The sequence below is a fragment of the Schistocerca nitens genome, chromosome 1 (assembly GCF_023898315.1).
Source record: "Schistocerca nitens isolate TAMUIC-IGC-003100 chromosome 1, iqSchNite1.1, whole genome shotgun sequence".
Taxonomy (NCBI): domain Eukaryota; kingdom Metazoa; phylum Arthropoda; class Insecta; order Orthoptera; family Acrididae; genus Schistocerca; species Schistocerca nitens.
Window position 1 is genome coordinate 483139123 of NC_064614.1, and position 6767 is coordinate 483145889.

Genomic DNA, 6767 nt, shown 5'->3' on the forward strand with positions numbered 1-6767 from the left:
GCGTATTAATTTGATTTTGATTTTGTTTGAATTTTCTAATTTGTTCATACTCTTCTGTGTCAGTGAAGGCTACAGGTCTTGTGTCATTCAGATCATCATCTACCTTTGTAGATAAGTTAGTGACCTGATCCGAAAGTTCGCCTACTTTCTCTGATAGTGAACACATTTCCTCCGTGTGTTTTTCTGAACCAAGTTTCAGAGTGTCCATTTGTGTTGAAATCAAATCTACTGTGTCCTTCAAGTTTTCCTGAGTTTTTGCAAGTTGCATAACCGATTTCGTTGCCGACCGACCGATCGATAATGCTTCCCTGCTCACTGATTGTTTCACTGTCTACGCCATTGTTTGCAACCCGCTCCATCTCCCTATGCGCAATTACCAAATTACTACTTTTAACATTAGTTAATTCACTACTCTGCGGCGCTAACATACTGCTTTCGTCTTCACTGTCATTTCTCAATTTAGTTTGGAGCCTAGTGTTACGTTTTTCACACGCCATTATTGTCACAGTATTTCACACGACAACACAGAAAAACACAATTTGAAGAGCAAAAATAAGAGAACACATTAACATAACACTGAAAATAATATCTAGTTAATTGCAGCTGCGAAATACTTGGTGCAAATCTACATCCATGCCACAACTATTTTACTATACAACAATGAAAAACTACAACTACAAAGGAAATTCTCTCTATAATTACGCGCTAGCAATAAACAAAATCTACACTAATTACACAAACTACAAGGAAAAAATCAGAAGATTCCAGTGAGGTATCCTAGGCTAAGGGTCGACATATGAAACGTCCCCTTTTAACAATTTTTACATAACTGTGCTTAAACTGACGCACAATATTTTTTTAGCGCAACGCAATCTGACTTTCAAAATTCTCTACAAGAGAATGGCCCTGACTAACATTAAACTATACCTTTCACAAATCACTTACCTCACAAAAATCTTCGCTGCTCAAGCTACTGCAATACAGCGAGCGCCACTACTGCCAGCTAAATAAAAGATTCAAACTATGGAAGGCACTAACTACTGATAGGGATAGTTAGCAAATGAAAGATATTAATAGAGAACAAACAATGTATTTACCTTGATATCATGACAAATTACAAAACTCCGCCATCTCTCTCCCCACATCCACCACTGCTGGCGGCTCACCTCCAACTGCGCAACGTTACGCGCTGTTCACAGCCAGCTGCCTAACACTACAATGGTTGAGTATTACAACAATGCAAAGCAGCCACAGACTGCACACGGCACAGCCGGTGATTTTCATACTGAGGTGGCGTTACCAATAAAAAAACCTAAACAGCCTACTTACAGGCGTTTTAAGGTCTGTTTGGACGCTTTTTAAATTTTTTTTTAAGTTTTAGACCTCTAATATGTGACCAGATAACTTCAGTGTCACACCCAAATGCGACCTCCAATGAGACAATATTTTTGTCATCTGCAATGAACTCCGCCTCCCTATAGCGTCTAATCAACCTTTCCTACATACGTTCCATGCATCGCAAAATACCTCAGAGCTTTCAGCCATCTCACGGTTGCGATGCAAATCTGAGGGAGAGAAATTCTTTGAAGGGCAGTAAATCCGCGAACTTTGTTATAAATGCTTCCACAATTTACTGTTAATACCTCTATACTGTATACGATCTGATTTCGGTCTCTGCAGTCAGCTGCTGAGCATTCATTAGAAGATCTCAAACTACCGCCTAGCCTAAAAAGTCCATGTGCACTCCACCACCCGAGTAGCTGCTTCCTTTCTGCAGAGCACCCGTGGCCTGTCAAGGTGAGTCCTACAGCTCTGCACCCTATAACGCAAGTCCAGAAATCTGTAGCTGTGACCGTCACAGAATCGATGGAGCCTCTGTTTGAGATCCTCTATCCGACTCAAAACCAAATGACCCCAATCGGCTCTTGGTACGATGCTGCAAACTGTGAGCTCCGCTTGCATCCTGCGAGCGAGGTGAGCGGTGTTGACCACTACTCGAAGCCACCAGTAAGAACTGAAAATGCCTTCAGAACTCAAGCGACAGGCATCATTGGTGCCGACAAGAGCAACAATTTGGGGTCACCACACCCCTAACCCTCGATAGCCGCAAAAAGGGATGACACACCAAGTGCACACTGGACGTTATTGTCATAAGGATCTTCATAACGCCTCTAACATTGGAGCTCTTGATAACTAGTAAATTCCACCCCCACCTTCCTGCTGCCTCCTGTCCGCTCATGAGGTGAATAGGTGGGGCCAGACGCCCAGCCTCCACATTGACTCTACATCACCCTGTAGTGAGTGTGGATCCCCCGTGTGAGCCAACCGGAAGGGTCCTCGATAGCAGAGCCTGTGTACGAAACAGGCGTCATCCGAAGTGTCCCTTGCGACGCACCAGTTTCTCCGTTGGCTCTACACTCCGACACAGCAACCTGCACGTGGCTGACCGCAGCCATAAGCTAACTGAGGCCATCTCCTCTTGCTTCTACACACAGCATGCAGACACTCTACCCATCCTATTACTAGCAGTTTGAGAATTAAACTGTGAAAACGAAAAGAAACAGCTAAATATGTGACTCGCTAGTCTTGTAGTATTTCAGCAATGCAGGCTGGCAGCTGACTGAACTTTAGTCAACCGTTATTGGCCGTCCACAAACAAACAAATGACGACTGCGTGAATTTACACATTACCACTAATAAAACGCGATTCTATACCCCTAAAATACAATAATACGCAATTAATTTAAGTATTAAACTTTTCAAGCTCACAAAAACAGAGAATGAATTTAGTAACTAAACTGAAAACACAAAAAGAAAAGACAAACTTATGCTTGCTACCCTCCTTGCTTCACTCATAAAGGTTGATGGCTGACTTCAACCAGAACTTCAATCATCTCAAAGCGTCCTTCACCCACACTCCAAAAGTTAGTGTTCATGTGTATCCTGTAGTACATAACAACAAATACAGCCAAAACCCAGCAAATAATAATCAGACATCTGCCGGCAACACTATCACATCAGTCTCCATTTCACCCCCCACAATGAATCCAACATACTGATAACGTAAATTATCTTGAAGCTTCACATCACTTAAAACAAATTTGAAAATTCTAATTGTTAATGCCCTAGTCGTAAGCATGCAATATTTTGAATCCATGTTGGATTAAAAATTAAGCTGTAAATTGTGCTACTTAATCCTCGAGGACACTAGAATTAATGGTGAGTGATACAGATTACATTCTACCATTCATATTCACAAAATACTAATGTAGCCTATCCTCACCTTTATCAATATTGATTCTCCTTCAAGTGAAAGAAAGTCATGTTCTCTACACTGTTATCTCCATCCACCTACAGTTCACTGTTACCTAAATCTACCTTGCTTATGAAAACTTATTTCTACAGGTGTACTGAATAATAATTCCCATAAATTAGAACCAAAGACACTTCCATGTTACACTCAATAATGTACAACCAGTAATAATATCATGGAGACAAATGAGAATTTAATGTGCAACCTATTAGAACTTATGCATCAATATTACTAAGGACTTTTTTTCAGTTTTACTGTTTCATCTTAGATATAGCAAAATTATGGAACAGCTGTTTGGCATAAAGGTAATAAGTGAACAGACAGAAAAAGTAATGTTTCTGAACCTTCTTTGAGCATTATTTTATTAATTTTCCTCTTCACAATTCCTTGTTTGATTTATTCTCAGTATAAACTTAGTAACTTGTTTCAGAGAAATAGTGAACAGGCAGTAACAGATACACATTAAAACACGTATTCATAGTCAGTTATAGGTCTTAACAACACTGTTTCTGTGGTAAATATGCAGTAATATACTTTGCAAAAATGGGTTTTCTCCTATGGACCGAAGAAGAACTGTCAGCTGTTGGATATCTATATTCATCATTCAGTTGGAAATCAACAATCTTTATAAAAGAAAGATATATACTAATATAAAATTGTGTCTCATTAAGTTCAAGTATAAGACACAATTCTTAATTAACTAATCTAGAGTTTATTTACCCATGTGTCATACATGAAAATACAATTTTTATCACTTAATTTAAGACTTACAAAATGTGTAGATGCCAAGTAACAGCTATATTTTGAGGTTTTCTAAGGAATCTGAAATTGATTTATGGGACACTGTTATGCAAACAATGAAATGTCCAGCATCACAGTAACTAATAAACTATTTCTTATAAATCACATGGCATAATTCTTTATGTGTTGGCACTCTAAATTATAAAAAAAATTATAAAAGTAAAGTGTAAGAGATGCATTGATTAATATTTTTGGTACAATGTCATTCAAAAGTTAGCAGTAGCGCAGTAATCAAAAGTTTCTCCATCAGTTTCTCGATATAAGAATACCTTCAAGAATCACATATTTTAGATTACTACAACTCTTTAATCAGTGCTTATCAGTCACAGAAAAATAAGAAATTCTTTTGCATTAACATATCTTCTCTTTATTAATATTTTAAATGCCAACATATCTTTATAAAGGTTGAGCTGTCATGGGCAGAATGAAACCTTCAATTCATGTTTACTGAATTCTCTTCTCCTACTTTTTCTTACATAGAGTAATTATTTGAAAATCTGAGATAATAAATTGTAATCTGTAAAGATTTATTTTTTACTTTGAGCTTTCCACTAGGAATTAATGGCATACACAAAATAAAGTACGAATCATTTCTTTTTTAAAAAAAAGATATGAGTATTGAAATCTATAACTGTAAATAGTTGATTTCAATTTAACAATGAACTACTCCTACAGATGATATTGTAACATTAACATCGGTTTAAGTTAAATATCTTTATTTTTATCTTATGCACACTAGTTAGTCTATTTTGTCTTTTTTTTCTTATTAAGATCACTTGTTTTAATATTTCCTACATTCATAAACTCCAAGGATTATGAGTTAACTTATCTATTACATGTATTGTGATTTTCTCTTTTCCCTGTTCTTATTTCTTTTGTTGGGGATACTCAAATGTATCCAGTTTTCCCAGTTGTAGAGAAGTCATTTATTATTTCTCACTAGTTGTGTTGAAATAGGCCAAGGCATATTGTTTGTTTCATTTAACAGCATTTTTTTTTAATATTGGCACTTTTTAAATATGACCATATTTGTCCTCTCACAGACTGACCATTCATTACACTCGGTTTTACATGACATCATCACAAGCAAGAATTGATCAAGAACTGCATCCATGGCCATTCCCAATTTTTATTGCATTTCAAATTGAATTTACCACTTTTATGAACATACTGAAGATGAATTTAATTTTTTCCTTCCCATTTTGTATTTTATGGGGCTATTCTCACTACTGTATTTATCACTCTTTTCCTCATTGTCTATTTCCCTACAATTTTGCACTTGCTGTCGATAGCATCATGATTTTATGGATAATATTATACTGTGTGATTCACTCAGCACGATATTTCTAATAATTTGAACAAATGTATAAAACTATGTGGGATAATATGAAGTTCAATAATATTCAAGTATCTAAAGCTGATGTAACCACTTTCTTAGATTTTCAGATCCTAAGCATTAATGCTGATGGTTTTTTATTAGTGGAGTGAGATATTAAATTTTTATCTTATTCTTGGTTAACATAAACATTTTGTTGTAAGTAGCGTTTTTGTGATACTTATTACTTAATCGGTAATATATCAGTGATAAGTTCAAATTTACTAATGACTACATCTCTTAATTTTCTGGAAACTTCTCTCCTCCATAGATTATATTATCCAACATAACCCTCAATTTCATGTCTAAGATCTTTAGTTCTGTTATCAGTTAAATAACTTCTTAAAACTTTTATGCCAGTACAGTAAGTTATCAGTTTAAAGAAGTATTGTACATTTATTATTATGGCAGTTTGGCACAATAGTACAATATTGTTCATTCTAGTTCTTGTATTAGATATACTGAATACATCTATAAATATATTTGGTGTCTGTCACACAATGAATAGAACAGTATTAAGTATTTTGTCTACATTAGGAAACCTTTCTCATCTGCTTCTATTTTCTCTATTAATTTGGTATTTAATAGCTTTCATTCTGAGAAAACAATTATCATCTTGAAATAAATTTCTTTCTGATTATATTTCTGATGATGATGTACTCGTAAGTACAGATTTGCTTTTAGAGAAGTAATATGGTTACTGCTCCTCTAACTGTTTCAATAAACAAAAACATTTATTTATTTTAATCTCTTGAGTAGCCTTTTTTAAATCTTGATTTACTTAATTGTTGATGGATAGAGTGGTTTTTCCATTAATTCATACTTTATATCTGTCAACTTTCTCACTATCATACAAAAACACTGCAATATTCTTATAAAGCATCCTTAGATTTGTTGAAATGGTTCTAGGATACAGCAATGCAAAGGAAATGTCACACTAGAAACCAGTGCAAGCAATTCTGCTATTCCAGTGTTTGGAGTCCTTATCAATTTGTTTCAATTTGACACCACGGCAGTCATGGAATAAATTCAGAGAAGCGCTGGTAATATCGTAGCTGGTCGGTATTACCTACGAAAGTGCAGCACTAATGGTCGGGGAATTTTAATGAAAATCCTGGGAAGAAACATGGCCTAGTCCTAGCGAAAACCTGTTGAGTGTATTCAGAGAACTGGTATTCGAAGAAGACTGACAGAACTTTCTGCTGCCACCATTCCATATCTCATTTAAGGATCGTGAGAATGACATAAGAGAGATTAGGGTATATACTGAGGCATATA